Source organism: Tursiops truncatus, chromosome 19, assembly GCF_011762595.2.
Source record: "Tursiops truncatus isolate mTurTru1 chromosome 19, mTurTru1.mat.Y, whole genome shotgun sequence".
NCBI lineage: Eukaryota > Metazoa > Chordata > Mammalia > Artiodactyla > Delphinidae > Tursiops > Tursiops truncatus.
Genome location: NC_047052.1, coordinates 20968376 through 20986055, shown reverse-complemented (window position 1 = coordinate 20986055; position 17680 = coordinate 20968376). Strand labels below are relative to the sequence as shown.

The 17680-nt window shown below is 45.9% G+C and overlaps 1 protein-coding gene across 6 annotated transcripts in view; it reads right to left on the bottom strand.

Annotated features, from left to right (window-relative positions):
- CDH11 (cadherin 11) overlaps nt 1-3319 on the bottom strand; it is a 140101-nt gene extending 136782 nt beyond the window's left edge. For all 6 annotated transcript variants that reach the window (XM_033845170.2, XM_033845166.2, XM_033845168.2 and 3 more), the window contains exon 1: nt 3149-3319. The gene's annotated coding sequence lies outside the window, so the exon portion shown is untranslated. The remainder of the gene's footprint in view (nt 1-3148) is intronic.
- Nucleotides 3320-17680: the final 14361 nt, after the last annotated feature.

The following is a 17680-nucleotide window of genomic DNA, read 5'->3' as shown; positions in this document are numbered from 1 at the left end:
GAAAAAAAGATTTGCTACCTACTTTCAAACTCTATAGACCACTGTCTTATCATTACTATTTAATGATAAGGTATTCTTATGATCAAAGTGAAAAAAATCAATATTGAAAATAAACGAAATGATCATATTTTTGGAACATCTGCCTACATAAATGTGTAGAAAATGAAGGCAGACTAAAATCAGATTTGCAGATATTTAGATGGTTCTGAAAATAGCTTTGAATATCACAGATCAAAGTTTACATGAACTGTCAACTTCATAAGTCACAGACATTCACAGGCAAGGTTCTGGGACACACTATGCTTATGGGACTGTAGCTCTGGCATTGTAAATCAAGCCTTGAGGTCAAAGTCATGGCGTTTCCCATATGAGGGTCCCCAAACCAGAATCTTTACAAAGCAGCCATGTAATTCTATTCAAAGTGGAAGAAAAACCATGAATTATGAAGACAAGTGCATTAAAGGACCATGAAATTGATCTGTATTCCCCCAAATCACAGCATGGCTCTCCAACCCTGCCCCTCCTCTTCACACGAATAAACACACATACACAACCACAGCCAACACTGCAAAGAGGAAACATGAGTTCTGGGTCGTAAAAAAACAGATGTAACTTTTTAAAAAATTCTCAAATTAACAAAATATTGCATCTTAATTGAAAACAGAATTTAGGTTTCTAGTAATTTTACTGTCTGGTGTTTCGATAAGAATGCTGAACATAATGAAAGTTCTGAAGTGCTATCAAGATGGTCCAGTGCTTCAATTAGAGCTATTTCAAAAGCCTATTTTTCTAGTAAGCAATAAGCTCAGTTTGAGCAAATCTACGTGTCTGGGCCTCAACAGATTATCCTATCTCAGTCCGTTCAGTGCGGCTCTTCATTTTCCCTCCCCCAGGGGTGGGGAGGGTTATTTATTTATTTCTTTTCTGACAATGTAATAAAATGACCAGCTTATACAGACTCTGAAATAACAAGGAAAATAATGGTAATAATAATTATTAATAATAAAGTGCAGCTGCAAGACATTTTAAATGTATTAATTTGCAGTGTTTCAGAAGCAAGATGTAAAGATAATTCTCACTCAAGCAAAGTTTCCTGGCCTCTCAGATGCCTTTTCCTGGTCTGTACTTGAAAACTACTCACATTCCTTTGTGCTAGGCAGGATTTCAGTCTTGCACAGAGGTTTGAATTCCAAGGCCCACTGGCCAACTCTAAAACTTTGAATTAGAGCTCATGACTAAGGAACTTTAGTGACCAGGAGCTTCAGGGTCCCTCTGGCATTGGCCCCAACCCTCTGTCTCTTTGTTTTGCAACTTTTATTCCTTTCTTCTACTGGAAGAAGACCAGGCTCCCTGCAGCTGGGGTTGGGCAGTGATTACTTCTGGGTTCTGATGGCTGTATCTCTGTATTTGTAGGGAAAATAATTCCAGGATTAATGAAATGAAGGTCAGCCTCTTCTCTTCTCTCTCATGGTATTAGGCTCTAGCTCTCAGAGCCCAGCGTGGCAAATGTGCTCATGCGATGCTGGCAGATCCTCGCTCCTGAGAACACTTCTACACCTCGGTCCCCGGGAAATCCAGACACCCCGCAAAACCATCGATGTTTGCTGTAAGCCCAAGTGATAAATCGATCCATCCTCTCACCAGATTAATTATCGTGTCTTCCCTGTGATTAAATCGAAAACTTACTCTGCCTCGTATGAAACTGATAGGAATGATAGGAAGAGGAAAACCAGGAAAGATTGCAGAGCCATCCGAAAACGATTTCTTTAGAGGGAAACGGGAGGGAAGACTTTATAGGCAGATGTATACCTACATGCAGCAGGATTTTAGAAACAACCTTCCACCCCACCCCTTAGGGATGACCCGTCGTCATGCAGGGATGGCATTATTAAATAATTAAAAGATGCAATTTCTTAATAGCAGTGCTTTGGCCCGTGAAATTCCTGCTGCATTATCAGCAAAAGCAACAGGGCTTTCTTTTTCTAGCATTTCGAAACCTTTCACCCGGGAAAAGGAGGCGTGTGGACACAATCGCCCCCGAGCCCCCCCTCCGCCCAGAAAGCAAGGAGCAAGGCCTTGGCAAGAAAGGGATGAAGAAGAGCGACCCGGGGGCCTCCCTGACCCCAATTTCTCTGGGGACTCTTTTCTTCACAGCACCAGGCAGGCCTCCTACAGCTGTACCCGGGTGTAGGGGGAGAGGGGTGCTCTCCTCGCCGGACCCCACGTTCTGCGGGGTTCTCCAAGCTCCTCACCCCCGGCTCCCGTTCCGGGGCAAACATGAGGGAGGGAGGCCGTGCGTGCGGAGCTGGAGAGGCTCGGCGCGTTCCGGGAGGAGGCGCAGGCTGCGGGGAAGGCTCGCTTCGCAAAGTTAACGTTGACCCCGGCAAGCTCCGCCAAGCCCCAGCCAGAGCCGAGCCCGAGTCTGAGCCGCTTACGGGTCACCCCTTGAGCTGGCGGGTGCTTACAAACGGCCCCCCGAGCCCCCGAAGAGACTCCGGCTTGAGGGCTGGCGCGCGCATCGCAGTCGGCAGCCCCAGCCGCAGTCAGTGGACCCAAACCCACGCTATAAAAGTGCCGGGGGAATCGCCGACCCGAGCTGGGTTCCTTCGGTTTTCCGGGGCTTCCCCGGCGGTCTCGATGGAGGAATTGAGTCCCCGGGAGCACTCGGCGGGGATGGGGAGGAAGGGGTAGGGATCCTGCAGAGCGCGGTCATGTCGTCGCTTTCGCAGAGAGTCGCAGCGCGGGCGGGCGGGCACCGCGCCGGGGGCGACTTTCCCCGGAGACCTGACCGGGGGCAGTCGGCGTGTCCGGAGCGCAGCTCTGCAGCCTCTAGTTCCAGCCGGGTGCAAAGCCCCTGTCTCGCGGCCTCGGCGCAGACCCCATAAAAGGCCGGAGCTGGGGGAGAGGCTGGAGCGCACATCTGGCGCCTCTGCCCCCTAAGCTGCCCGCGTCCACAGCTGGCTCCCTTCTTCCTTTTCGATTTTTAAACAAATCTTACCTCCGCCCTCCCCCCGGTTCTGCTTTGCATTAGTGAAACCGTCTCGAGTCAGTTCTCCCCCGTCCCCAAACATTCTCATCCAGAGACACCCCCACCCCACCCGAAGAAGCTCCATCCAGGCGAGAGGAAGGCACTGGCGGCGCGCCTCACCTGGGGCCCTGGAGGGTGGGCACGAGGTGCGGGCCGTCGGTATCTGGCGCAGGGCGAGCGCAGCGGTGTCAGCCCCGGCCCTAGTCCGGGTCCCATTCACAAGTCGGCGGCGGCTGCGAGCGGCCCCCGCGGCATCTGCTCGCGACGCTCCCCTCGTCTGGCGGCGGCCGCGGAATGAGCCGCCGAGCGCGCTGGTGGCAGGAATGAGAAACCGGGGGGAGGTGGCGGGCGGGGTGGGGGGGCGGAGGAGGAGGGAGGCCGCCGCTGGGAGGGAAGGAAAGGGCGGGGGGTGGAGAGGAGCGGAGGCCGCTAGTCGCGGCGAGCTGGGCCTCGCAGAGGCTGCGGGGGCCGGCCCGTCCGCGTCCCTCCCCCCAGGGGCCCCCGGGATGTCAGCCCCCGGGATTCGTGGCCGCCCCCTTCCCGCCTTGGGTCGCCGCACTCCGGCTCCCCTGGGGCTCAGACGGAGTCCGGAGCGACTGAAGTTGGGCTCCAGGGACGCACAGCCAATCAGGAAGGGCGGCACAGGGATACTGGGGAGGGCTCCGGGGCCCCTCTTTCCTCCTTCGCCCAAATCCGCTCCAGCTGGTCAGGCTGGGCCCTTGGCCCAGGAGGCCTGGGTGGTGGGTAGGGGGAAAGCGTCGGCCAAGTGGGGGAGGCAATCCGGCATCGTGCTTCCTCACCCCATCGCCCCACGTTCCAAAGATCCCTCCACGTCGGTGGCTTCTGCCCTACTCCCTCTCCCCATGCCTAGCAAACTCTGCTTGGGGCGCGGGTGGTGAAACCGGGGGGAGGGAGACTTTGGACTTGGGAAGAACCACGTCTCTGTTCTCTCCCAGTTCTCCCTCCCCTCCCCCCATCCCCAAAGCCTAGTGTGGGGAAGGCGGGTGCCGGGATCGCTTAGCCAGGGTCGGCCCGGCCCCCGCGCCAGGCAGGTACAGTGGCCCCCGCCCGCACACAGCGTCACTTGTTGCCTCAGGCCCCCTCGCCGCACGCCCGCCCCGGCTCGGTGGAGAGTGCAGTTCTGCGGGAGACCGGGCCTGAGGGCGCAGTGCCTGCATCCTCCCTGGGTGGCCCCCGTAGCCTTCCAGGAGGACTCGTTGGAGGAGGGGGCCCCGGGCCTGCTTCCTGCCCTCGCGAGTCGCCGGGAGAAAAGGCTGGCGGGGCCTCGGCTTCGGAATCACGCCAGGGACTGGGCGGGGCGCTCGTGCTTCGGGAGTGGTGCTGGGACCCGCACACGCCGCCGTCCCTAGGGTGGAGGCGGACGTCTGTGACCTGGTGGGAACCCCTGGCCGGAACAAGTTCCTTTGGTGGGGGGCGGCGGACAAAGCAGAGACGGAGAGAAGATGAGCAGCAAACGGATAATGGGGAAAAGGAATCCCAGGAGGGACGGGGATGAGGACGAAAAAGGAGTGATGGGCCCGCGAAGAAGGGGAAGGAGGAAGCGGAGGGAAAGCCGGGCGGGAGGGGCGGAGAGGAGTAGAGGAATTAACACTAATGAGGTCGAAGAATGAAGAGAAAGCCTCGGAGGGTGCGCGAAGGGGGAAGGGACTGTAGTAGTGGGAGGTGAGTGGGGGCGGCCAAAGCCGGCTCTCGGGCTCCTAGCCCTGTTCGCCTGAGTCCCAGCTGCACGCAGAACCCTCACGTTTGCACGCGGCAAGAGACTGCGCTGGGCTGCGCGCGGGGGCGACGGGCGGGGCGGGGCCATCCGGCTACCACGCCCCCGCCCCTCCGTGCGCCCGCCGGCTTCTCGGCGACTCCGGGATCCCTGAGGCGTCGGCCGCCGCCCCAGCCGGCGTCCTGAGCCAAGCTGCCGCGTCCTTCGCCCTCCGTGTGGCCGTGGCCTTTAAACTGCCGTTTCCTCGGCTGGGGGCGGGGGCGGTGAGTTTCCCGCTGGGAGGTAAAGTGGGCCCCCTTTACCTCCCAAATGCCGCAAGGAGACAGGCCTCTGGGCGCTACATACCCCCCCACCCTCACCCTACACGTGCCGGTGCGAGGCCCTCGCGAGGCCGAGGAGGCGGAGCGCTTTCCCCGAGAGCGCAGTGAGTGGGACGCGGTGCCTGTCTCTTCTCCCTCCACAGGTTGGTCCCTTCCACACTCTGCCTACTTCCTTTATCATCCTCTCTGGTCCTGCCTTTTCATCTGCCACTTCTGTCTGCTCTAAGCCCTAAAACTTTGTATGGGCTTAGTATGTCCTACGCCACCGCCCAGGTCCCCGCACTCTGAAGGGGCAGTACATGGTGATGGGGTGCTCTGACCTCAACGCTTCCACTTATAAATGAAGTTACAGAGGAGAGGAGGGAACAAGGCCCCACTCTCCCTCAGAGATACTCGGAGTTTGCCCTTGTCTACTAATGCTTGTCTGAATTTTCTCATGCTTTCCACGTAAGTGAAAGTGGAAACAGGAAGGGAACGGGAAGGCCTCATCAGTCTAATTGCAGGTATACAGTGATGTCGGGGATTGGCGATGGTTAGGACAGCGCTTGATCCGTGAGAAAAGTTTCATTAATTCCATTTTGGAGACAGGACCAAGGATGAGCCTTGTCACATTTGACCTGACATTATCCGGAATGTGTTCTTTGCTTTTTGGTTAAGAATTCGTTAAGTGACAGCAGTTGTTTGTTGGTGGTGGTCGGTTATTTTTAGACCATCCCTTCCGTGAATGATAGCGTCAGCGGATTTTCAAAAGTATGTTAAAAATTGCTTGGTAGGGCTTCCCTGGTGGCGCAGTGGTTGAGAGTCCGCTTGTCGATACAGGGGACAGGGGTTCGTGCCCCGGTCCGGGAAGATCCCACATGCCGCGGAGCAACTGGGCACGTGAGCCATGGCCGCTGAGCCTGCGCGTCCGGAGCCTGTGCTCCGTTGCGGGAGAGGCCACAACAGTGAGAGGCCCGCGTACCGCAAAAAAAAAAAAAAAAAAAAAAAAAAATTGCTTGGTAGATTTCTACTGACATTGCACACCTGAATCAGATGGAACCCAGTGTATAGCAGAAGTCAATATTCCTTTGTACAACCCAGCAGTTTTATTCGTGGGAGTCTACTTAAGACAGCTGGAAACTTATGTCCACACAGGCACATGTGCCTGAATGTGCATAGCAGCGTTAGTCATTATAGCCCCAAACTGGAAACAGTTAACATGTGCATCAACGGGTGAGTGGATAAACAGATGTGGTATATCCATATAACGGAATAGTATTCGGCATTAAAAAGAAAAGAAATACTGATGCATGTTACAGTATGAATGACCCTTAAAACATGCTAAAAGCCAGATATTTTCTGATTCCATTTATATAAAATATTCAAAAAAGGCAAATTTATAGAGACAGGAAACAGATCAGTGGTTGTCTTGGTATGAATAGGAATTAACGGCAAATGGGCATGAAGGCACTGTTGGGAGATGAAAATGTTCTAAAATTGGATAATGATGATGGTTGCACAAATCTATACATTTATTAAAATTCATTGAATTGTAACCAAAAAGAAAGGCAAAAATTTCTTTTACACCTTTATTCCCAGAGTATCTATGACCTACAGCTGAGCCCCACGGGAAAAACTTTTTGCAAGGCAGTTTTATAGAGAGATAAATGTTTAAACAAAAAAAGAAGAGTTCTAGTTCTTATGGAAAGATAACCATACTTCTATTCAGCAAGTTCTATTTTGGCGATTGCTTTGGAGAGTCTTATAAGTGTTAAAGCAAGTTAATTCCCCCCTATCACTCTTCTAAGTGATTAATTCCTGGGAACTAGAGTTAGGCATTCCAGTTCGTGACATTTTAAACACACCTACACATAGACACAGTACAAAGTGCACATTTCCGAGGGGATTTTTGTATGACTATGTTAGGATCTGTCTTAGAAATCCATATCAAGCACTTGGGTGGAGTATTGTGTGATTACAGTTTGGATTAAAAAAGGAAAAGAGAAAAAAAAAAAAAGAACCCACTGACAGTTTAAATTAAAAGATTCAGTTCATCCAGCAGCCAAAAGTTTGGGTGTTTATCTTAACTTGCCTCACCTTTCCTTCACCTTGTTCTTCAAGGGAGGAAGCCAGGGTTCAGGGTTGCTCTGGAGGCAGGATTGAACGGTCCCTTCTGCTTCCTGACTCTTTCAGTTCAGACAGAGATGAGGCTCAAATGGGCCTTTTCTTGTCTTTGTCCTTGTCAGCAAGAGGCTGGTAATTTCCTGTTGGTTCCTTCATCAAAGTTACCAGGCTCTGATCCCTTTGATGCCTCTGTCCTCAGACTCTGAAGATAGCCAGGCCCTGCTGAGTCAGTTCCTTGTTTTCACTTAGAAGCCCCAGGCTACCCCAGGCCTTCTCAAAGTTTCCTGCTCTAGAGGCATCCTTTGGTAAATGGTATAAAAGTGAGGCAGGATCCAAATAGGGAGATGGTTTTATCACATTGCAGTAGGCCCGCATCATGCCTTCCCCAGGCAGGGGGAGAACACTGAGAAAGATTGAACAGGTATGCCTGTTCTGAACCGGGCACTTCAGATAGAGATTCCCACAGCTGAGGCCACAGATAAGTGAGGAGACCACAGGCCTTTGATCTGAGTCTGATTCCTGGTTCTGCTGCTTACTAGCAAAGACTTTAATCTCTGTGAGATTCAGTTTCCAATTCTGTAAAATGGGGCTTGTTATCTGTGCCTAGATTGTTGCAGGGATTAAATGTGCCCACGTACCTAGAGCAGTAAGCACTGTGCTTAAAGCAGAGGCTCAATAAATGAAAGTTATTAATTACTGTTATTAATTGTGAGGTCTGATTATTGTCACACCTTAAATCACCTGAGCAAGAAAGGAGTCATGTTACAGTATGAATTATAATAATGATGGAGATTAATCTTATTATAAATGATATCAGTAATAAAACTTCTGGTCAAGAATATTTTAGCAGTTCAAAATTTACTGACACTGTAAGGCCTGTCATGGGTCATATAGAATTAGATGTGCCAGCCTTGGGGGCAGGGGCCCTGGGTTTCATGTCCTAGATCTGCAAATTCACTGAATCACCTTGGGGAAGTAATTTTCTTTCTGTGAGCCTCAGTTCCCGTGGCTGTAAATGAGAGCTTACTCAACGTAAGTTCTGAGGAGGATACTTCCAGAGCTGAAATTCTGGAGTTTTTTAAGTCAGACTCTGTTAAATTGAAAACATCTCTTAGGTGCATTTCCTCTTTCCACCACTAGGAGCAGTCAGGCAATCATCTCAGGCTAAGACCCGACTCCAAGGATCCCCTCTCTCTCAAACATAACCCACTTTAACTCTTATCTGTAGTGTTTCTTTGTCTTCCCCTCTCACCTAGACTATAAGTTCCCCAAGGGCAGGGATGATACCTTTTTTGGTTTTTGTCTGTATCTCCAGCATTAGAAGTCCAATCAATATATTTGATTAACTGATAATGTTAATTAAGAAATATTTTTATTAACTTAAGGCCAGTATGTCAGTCAGCTATCACCACAGTAATACTAGGGTATGAATAACCGCGGTACTCAGTGACTTAAAATAAGAGTTATTTACTCTCATACATCTGTGGGTTGGCTGGGGCTGGGCTGGGGTAACTCCACTCAGCTTCCTGTATTTCTCATCCTCCTCCTTAGGGCTAGCTTGGGCATATTCTCATGGTGATGGCCACTGCACAAGATGCCAAGCAGAAATATGCGCGGTGTCTTGAGGTGTAGGCTGAGAACTGGAAACTATCTTTTCGATCTCATTTTGTTGGCCAGAGCACACCATATGGCCAGATTGAAAGTTAAGGGGTGGAGAAATATAATCTGCTTTCTTAGTGGAAGAAGCTTCAGAAGTTGCATGGCAAAGAGTCTGAATACAGAGAAGTGTAAAGAGTTGGGGCCATTAATGCACTCTCCCACAAGCAGAAACAGATTTCCATCATGCCACCATTCTGGGTCATCTTGGGTTGTCAGGTCCCATGGGTTATATCCTATAATCATGAATACAATATTCTAGAACATTAGAGGAGACAAGATCAGAAGGCGATTTCAGTGTCTTACCAAACTCTAACCATGTCCTTCCTTTACTTTGAAGTTCCAGTTGTAAAGGAAGAAAGCAAGCAGAAATAATAATGTAATAATGTTAATCACCAACTTATATATAAAACTAGAAATTCTCAAAACATTCCTTCAAAGTATGTATTATCCTTATTTTACAGATGAGAGAATTGAGACAAGGAAATTATATGCCGTGCTCAATATAAATACAACTGGTAAGTACTGGAACTGGGATTCCAGCCTATGTATGTTTGACTCACAAGTCATCCCACTAGCTTGCCCTTTCAGTGGAGAAGCTCATGCAACAGATTCTAGTCTTGATATGTTTGCGGGTGTGTGGCGAAGAGAGAGGAACTTTCCTCTACGCCCAAGGCAGAGGGCATCTATCGGATCCCTAGGCACAGTGTCTGCAATATAGTAGGTACACAAAAAAGTTTTCATGGAAGGGTAAAAGATGAAAGGGTGAAAGGAGGTAAGGGAGAGAGGAAGGGGAAGTCAGCAGAAGTGGAGAAAGTAAGAGAGGAAGAAGGAGGATATAAGTGAAAAGATACAAGGATGTTGATCTATATGGAAAAACCATGCCTTTCCATGATGGGCAGAGATGTGTGGATTCTGAGGGTCACTCATCCCTTGCCCCTACTGCTGCTGAGAACAATTGCCTCACGCATGCCTCCATTCCACAGTGTAGATGCTACAACCTGAGCCAGCCCCTGACCATCTTGCTGATCTTCCAATCTCTCCCTTGATCACTCAAGCCACACTTATTTTCTTGTTGTTGTTCAAATGCACGTGTACTCCAGATTCAAGACATCTGCATTTGTTCTGCCCTCTGCCTGAAGCACCCTGCCCCTATTTCATGGTCTGCTCCCTCATTTTGCCTGTTTAATCAGGATTTACCTGGCTCTCTCACCAGCAGAATCACCCATTCGATGCTCGAATCCCCCGTAGTCTACCACTTTCTATCCCTTTAGTCTGCTTTCTTCTTGTTTATAACACATATGTACTTGACATATTACATATTTTAATTTACATGTTTTTATTGGTCATCTTGCTCCACCAGGCTATAACTTCAGGAGGGCAAAGTACATCATCTCTCTCATTCACTCCTGTGTCTTGAGCATCCAGTACTGTGCCAGGCATATGGTAAGCACTCAGTAAATATTTGAAGAATGAATACATGAATAATATATGCATGAAAAATGCTAACTGAATGAATGAATCCCCAAACCAAGAGCAGATGAATCATCTGCTTGAATCTGAATGTGGTGCAAGTGTCCCTTGTTTACAAAGTGAATTTAATGATGCCAGTTATTCACACTACAAAATGATTCTGCATTTTACCAAAGGTTTTATTGGAAAGCTAATTAAAATAGCTACCTTGTTTAGTGCTTTTAAAAATATAATCCAATTTACAAAGTGGTGGTATGCAGACAGCTTTTCTAGAACATATGAATTTCTTAAAATGAATTACAGGTATGCATAATGACAGTTCTGATTCTGATTTCTAATTCTTGTTTGATGTATGGACGAAGAAATTGGCTTAATAGAATGCCTCACAGAGGGCTATTTCAATGTTCGTATGTGCATACATTTACGTTTCTTTTTAAACTTGTGAATAGGTGCATTAAAATATGTTTGTGCTCCTGGAGAACCACTGGAAGTATTTTCAAGATTGGTACCGGCTTGCTTTGCAAATAGTCTACAATTTAGACTACAGGATTTGAGAGCTCTGTGTTCCAATTTTCATGAATGTTGAAACATTGACTATCAGTGCTGAGAAGAGCAGGCGGAAATGATCCTTAGCTGATGGAGAAGGCTTAAAAAAAAATCTTTCTTTAGTGTCCTCAGCTCAAGATAGATGAACTTACACAGCATAGACTATTTCAGTGCTTTAGTGGTTGTGTGTTTCCCTTTCCCTATTCAGTTGCCTTTTTGGTGGCTAAGAGATAATAGTGATGTTTCCATAGAGCAAAGGTAGGTCAAAATGGAATGCAGTATTTTACACAGGTGGCCCAAGAGCTTGCTTCTTGGAAACAATATTCCAGAAAAGTCTCTCTATTCTAATTGACAGTCACTTTAGTTCTGGGTGTTGAGCCATGATTGATTCCCCATTGCAAAGAGTATTGTTCTGGGCATGGGTAGAATTAAAGAATAACACTTTGAATAGCTATTCATTGAATGCTTATTAAGTACTTTAATTTCAGTCTTTACAACTGTTCTACAGAGCAAGTATTCTTATGCCCATTTTATAGGGAAGAACAGGGAAGCTCAGAAAATTGGTCAGCTTACTCAAATAGTTTGCTAATAAATGAATAATTAAATGTGACTTAATTGCTCAGAGTCTACAAGGGAATATAACTAGGAGCTAATCTATATGGGAGAGGTGGTAAGGAGAGGTGAGTGGAGGTCTCCTTAAAGGTGTGAATCAAAGCTGAGAATTAAAAGATGCAGACGGGCTAGTTAGGGTAAGTGTAGGGAGAGAACATGAACATTCATGGAAGAAATAGACTACATAAGGGCATTGAGGCAAGATGGAATTTGGAACTTTTGAGGAGCTAAAAAATACTCTAAGACTGATGCTTAATGAGCTTTGTGGAAATACAGAGATAACACAGGGCTTTGTAGGACAAGGAAAGAATCGTGAATCATATCTTGAATGCAATGGGCAGTTGTTGATTTTTTTTTTTTTTCTTAAGCAGAAGTGATCTGATTGTATTTGTTGACAAAGAGCATAGTGGCTTCAAGTGGATGAGAGAAAGAAGGGATGCATGGATCTTTTAAAATTAATGTTTTCGTTTTCTTTGGATATATACCTAGGAGTGGAATTGCTAGATCATATGGTAGTCCTACTTTTAATATTTTGAGGAACCTCCATGCAGTTTTCCATAGTGGCTGCACCAATTTACATTCCCACCAACAGTGCACAGGGGTTCACTTTTCTCCACATCCTTGCTAATAACACGTCTTATCTATTTGTTGACAGTCATTCTGACAGATGTGAGGTGATACCTCATTTGCATTTCCCTGTTGATTAGTCATGTTGAGGGTCTTTTCATGTGCACCCCAATGTTCACAGCATTATTATTTACCTCAAGTAAATAATATACCTCATAATATATATATAATATATATTTTATATATATATATATATATATATATATATGTATATATAACCTGCAGTTTTATGAAATCATTTTGGGCACTAGGCTGCTCTCCTTTCCTGTGCCCACAAATATCCTCCTGGGTCAGGAAGACAGTGTCACCTGATGTTTAATTAGTTAAAAAGAGAAATCCCTCAGCTCTGAGCAGACTCTGACTTTGGACAAATACTTTCCTCTCTGAGCCACTTCCTGTCTAAAATGAGGAGTTTGGCTGAAAGATTTCTACATTTCTGTTTCCCTCTGAAAGCCCATGGTTACTGATTACCTTCACTCCAGGCACAGTTTTTCAAAAGTATGTCCAAAGGATACATTTATATTGATTCTGTGTCAGTCAGAGTCCTGCCCTGAAACACAAGTGGTAGGACACGGAGGGCATTCAGTTTACCCCAGAGGTCAGTGCGGAGGTCAGCCAGGTCCCCTGATGTTACCACTCAGGGCCATTTGTCAACAATTCCTTGCTGTTCAAGGCCTCCAAAGATTTTTACCTGTCCACTTTCTTACCTAAAGTGTCCATACCATCTTATTTTCTCCTTCTCTGCTCCTATCAGGGGAGGGAGCAGGATTCCATGACACAGACGATGGACTTGGAAATTGAGCTGCCCAAGTTTGAATTCTGGTTATGGCCCTTACTTGCTGTTGGCAGATACTTTACCTCTGTGATCCTCATTTTCCACATCTAATAACATCGGTACCTCCTTCAGAGAATTGCTGTAAGTTAGAAAGGTGACACATCGCAGTGCCTAGAATATAGTAAATACTCAGTGAATGTGTTTTTCTTCTCCTCTGCTCCTCACTCATCTCACTCCTACTTCTCATTAGCTTTCGTTTCTCAAAATTGAACTAAGGCATCAAACGTTTCAGAAAAGTATTTCCTGACCTTTCCCTTCCCACAGTCTTGTCTACAATTTGATTTTGCTAGTGTATTATTATTATCCCCTATGTATTATTATATTATCCCCAATGCTTGTCTGTCCCACCACTGTCCCTCTGCAGGAGACATTTAGAGACCAATAATTACTGATACTTCATCACTGTCTCTCAAGCATACAGGCATACGGTAGGTGTTCAATAAATGTTTGCTAACGTTTACTGCCAAAGAGGTTGTTTAAAGAAGGCATCCTCGAAGAGGGATGATGACCAAAGAGGAGGGGAAAAAAAATCACGTATGTCAGGCCAGCTCCTCTAAAGAGATTTGGTATAGAATATGAAGGGAAAATAGAGTAAAAGCAGAATGCATTAACTGGCCCAAGTTACATTAGTAATTCTCTACTATGTGACATATAGTCATCATTTAGTCTTTAGTACATGCAATTCTTTTATATATATATATATATATTTTAATAAATTTATTCATTTATTTATTTATTTTTGGCTGCATTGGGTCTCCGTTGCTGTGCGCGGGCTTTCTCTCGTTGCAGTGAGCGGGGGCTACCCTTCGTTGCGGTGCGCGGGCTTCTCATTGAGGTGGCTTCTCTTTGTTGCGGAGCACGGGCTCTAGGTGCACAGGGCTCAGTAGTTGCGGCTCATGGGCTCAGTAGTTGTGGCACACAGGCTCAGTAGTTGTGGCTCACGGGCTCTAGAACACAGGCTCAGTAGTTGTGGCTCATGGGCTTAGTTGCTCCGTGGCATGTGGGGTCTTCCCAGACCAGTGATCGGACCCGTGTCCCCTGCATTGGCAGGCAGATTCTTACCCACTATGCCACCAGGGAAGCCCCCCAGTACAAGCAATTCTTGACTGACTAAGAAAGGTTTATCAACAGAAGCAAAATTTATCATGTGTATTTACAGTCGATTTGCTCTCCTCCTATAGCTTTTCTTATATCTATGGAAGGGGAAAATGCACCCAGACAGTCTATTTTCTTTATGTCAGTTGAGTCACAGAAGCAAATGTTGGAAGCTGTGCTATAAAATAATCAATCATCAGATAAGACTGTTCTGGGTGTGGCAGGTGTAGAAAGTGAAGTAAGATTATGTTTCCAGCTAAAAGTTTGTGTAGTTACAAAAGATTCTGGTGGAACAAATAGATTTATCCAGATCAACACTTGTAAGGAGGTATGATTTCAAAGCAGAAAGGCAGCTGAAAATAGCAGCTAGTGCTTTCCAGCCTTTTCCTCCTAACCCTATTTCTCACCCTCATGCCCAGCACCCAGTGATTGCTTTTCCACGATAAACATCTTTTACTTTCCTTTTACTTTCCACATTTTATTTGGCCAATGTCTGTTTTAAATATCATGTCACAAGTCAGCAGCAGTAGTAGCAGCAGCATCGTAAGCAGTTACTAGAAAGGAGGTGCCTTCTCTGTATTATTGCTGAGTGTAATTACACTGATTTTGCTGATGAAGAAACTGTAATGCCAGGTGATAAGCTGTATGTCCAGGTTGGTACAGCTTAGAGCTTGGGTGTTTCCCTAGAGCTTTCTCATTCCAGTATGCGCTGGTATTTCTCAGATGTAAACTGACAAGCATTCAGTCTGCGGGGATGGTAACTTCCTATAAACTGGACATTTAACATCTCATAATGCATCTATATCCTGAAGCCAAGTGCATGGAAACCTATTCAACTCTGCCCGTGTTCAGAGGCCCATAGCATCATCCTCTTTGCATATATTCCTCCCCCTCCTTAGAACAAGTTTGCTCCTTTATGCTCTGGCTAATTCCAATTTATTCTTTGAAAATTCCATGCTCAGCTGTCCTATCCTCCAGAAATATTTTCCTGATACTCCTTGCCCATCTCTCTCCCCTGCTGCCAGTATGAACTTAGTATCCTTCCTTTGTGTTCTGTGCACCCCACCACGTGCCTAATTCCAAACGTCTTCCTTGACTTACAATGGGGTTATGTCTCCATAAACCCATCGTAACTTGAAAATATTGTCGAAATAAGTCGAAAATGCGTTTAATAACCTAACCTACAGAACATCATAACTGAGCCTAGCCTACCTTAAATGTGCTCAGAACACTTACATGAGCCTGAAGTTGGGTAAAATCATTTAACACAAAGCTTATTTTATAATAAAGTGTTGAATATCTCATGTAATTTACTGTGCTGAAAGTGAAAAACAGAACGGTTGTCTGGGTACAGAATGGTTGTAGTGTATTGGTTGTTTACCTTTGTTTTTGAGTGGCTGACTGGGAGCCTCAGGCTCGCTGCCGTGCCCAGCACGAGGGATTATCAGACCATATATCACTAGCCCCAGAAAAGATCAAAATCCAAAATTCCAAGTACAGTTTCTACTGAACATGTATCACTTTTGCACCATTGTAAAGTTGAAACATCATAAGTCAGGAACAGTGTACAGTACTTGACCCATTATGTAAAAAATTTTTTTTCTCCCAGGGCTCTTATTTCTTTAAGGGCAGAGGCCATATTTTATACATCATTTAGGGATACATATTCCCAGATATATCAATATCTCTAGAACCTGTCGCAGACCTTGGCTGGCAAATAGACCATATTAATGCATGTGAAGATAAAATAAGAATAGGTAGCATTATAGTCATCTGATCCATGTAAGCAGTTTACATGTAGACTCATTTAAATCTCATAACTTGCAGGTGAGATTAAAACTGTTAACAAGGATCATTTCTAGTGAGAGAGAGAGAGAGGACAAGAAATATGCACACAAATACACGTGTATATACATATACATAAATACACAACTTACCTGTACAAACACATGCGCATCATAGAGCTGGGTGTTTTACTTAATCATGCACTTGATAAGTTTTCAACACAAAGTTTTCAACACAAAGAGATTGGCAACTTATTTAGCCACGTTGTTAAACACACAGTGCAGATCACAGGTGGTTCTCTGCCCTCTGTATTCTTCCATAGACGGTGTTAGAGTTTTCAGTCCTGGGCGTCACACTGACAGTCAGGACATTGAAGAGCCCGGAATGTAAGCCACGTGGAGAAATGATCTGAGGCTGTATCGTGCGTAGAAGAGAAGGCTCTGGAGGCACATGATCACTTTGTTCAAATATCTAAAGCACTGTCATGAAGAAGAGTGTTTGGATTCATCTTGCTTGGCCCCGGGGGGGTACGAAACTGGGACTGATGGATAGAAACTTCAGGGAGGGAGAGAAAATGCTGCTCAGTCTAAGGACAGATATCTGGCCCCAAAGGTCTCTGCCACTAGATCTTGTGCTCCTCAGAACAGAGGCTTTGGTTCACGTCAGGCACAGGAACTCAGACTGGCCGCCCCCCTGACAGGTATTATCATATTTCACAGGGGTCTTCTGCTGTGGGTAGGAGAAGATACTACAGGACCACCATGATCTCATCTAAATATAAATTTTAATAGAAATTGTAAAAAGTCTAGTTGGAGTACCATATGCCTCGGACAGAATTGTATTTCTACTAATGGTAAAACTACTACTATACTACTACTACCACCACTACTATGATTACTGTTACTATTGATTTGCAGGGTAGCTACTGTGTATAAGGTACATATTCCCTCTGCTAGACACTTTGCATGTTGCATGCACTATGTCATTTAACCTGCACAGCAATCCTGAATGGTCCATGCTTTCAACCCCATTTTGCAGTTGTGGGGGACTGAAGCTCTGGGAGGTGAAACCCTCAGCTCCTGGTTGGCCAGATAATAACGCTCAAGCCCATGTATGTCTCACCACAAAATTAGTTACCTGTCTGTTTTACAGAGAGGGTGGGGGAGAAGAGAAGAGAGGAAAGGAGAGGCGAGGAGAGGAAATCAAAGGAGAGGAATAACATGTGATAATCCTCGGCTTAAATCAGATTTAATTTGGGAAAAAGTGATACTCTGTTCCTGAAATGTTCTTTCTTGAGTATCTAGGTGTACACTGCTGGTTGTGTAAATTGCAGTTATCAAAGACAGATTGTTTAATTATTTCTATGAGGAATCCACTTAATTCTGTGGCCACTGCATCCTTCATAGGAAGAGCTGCCTCACAATTGCATGAGAACAGGTCAATTTATGTGTATGGCTCACACACATCTTCTCCAAAGGAGAAATCAAAAGGGACCTATGTAGGGTAAGTGGAAGAACTTGAATAGGAATTGGAAAATCAAAGTTGGTGAGAAGATTTGGAGATATTGTCAGTACATCAAGAATAATAAAATTAAAGATATCTGAAAACAAATGATTGTAAGCAATTTTAGTAGAGATAGTCTCTTCCCCCAAGGGACTTAAAAACCCAAGTTGGATGAGGTGATTCAGATAATGATGCTAGCCTCAGTGGAATAATATATGGAAATATATAGGAAGTACACGCGCCTTCTTTTTGTTTACACACACGATGTTCTCTTTATGTGTCATACATTCTCCAGCCATCTTTCAAGACCTGCACCCCAACAAAGTCTTTATTCACTTCTCTGATTCCTGGTGTTTTCTCTC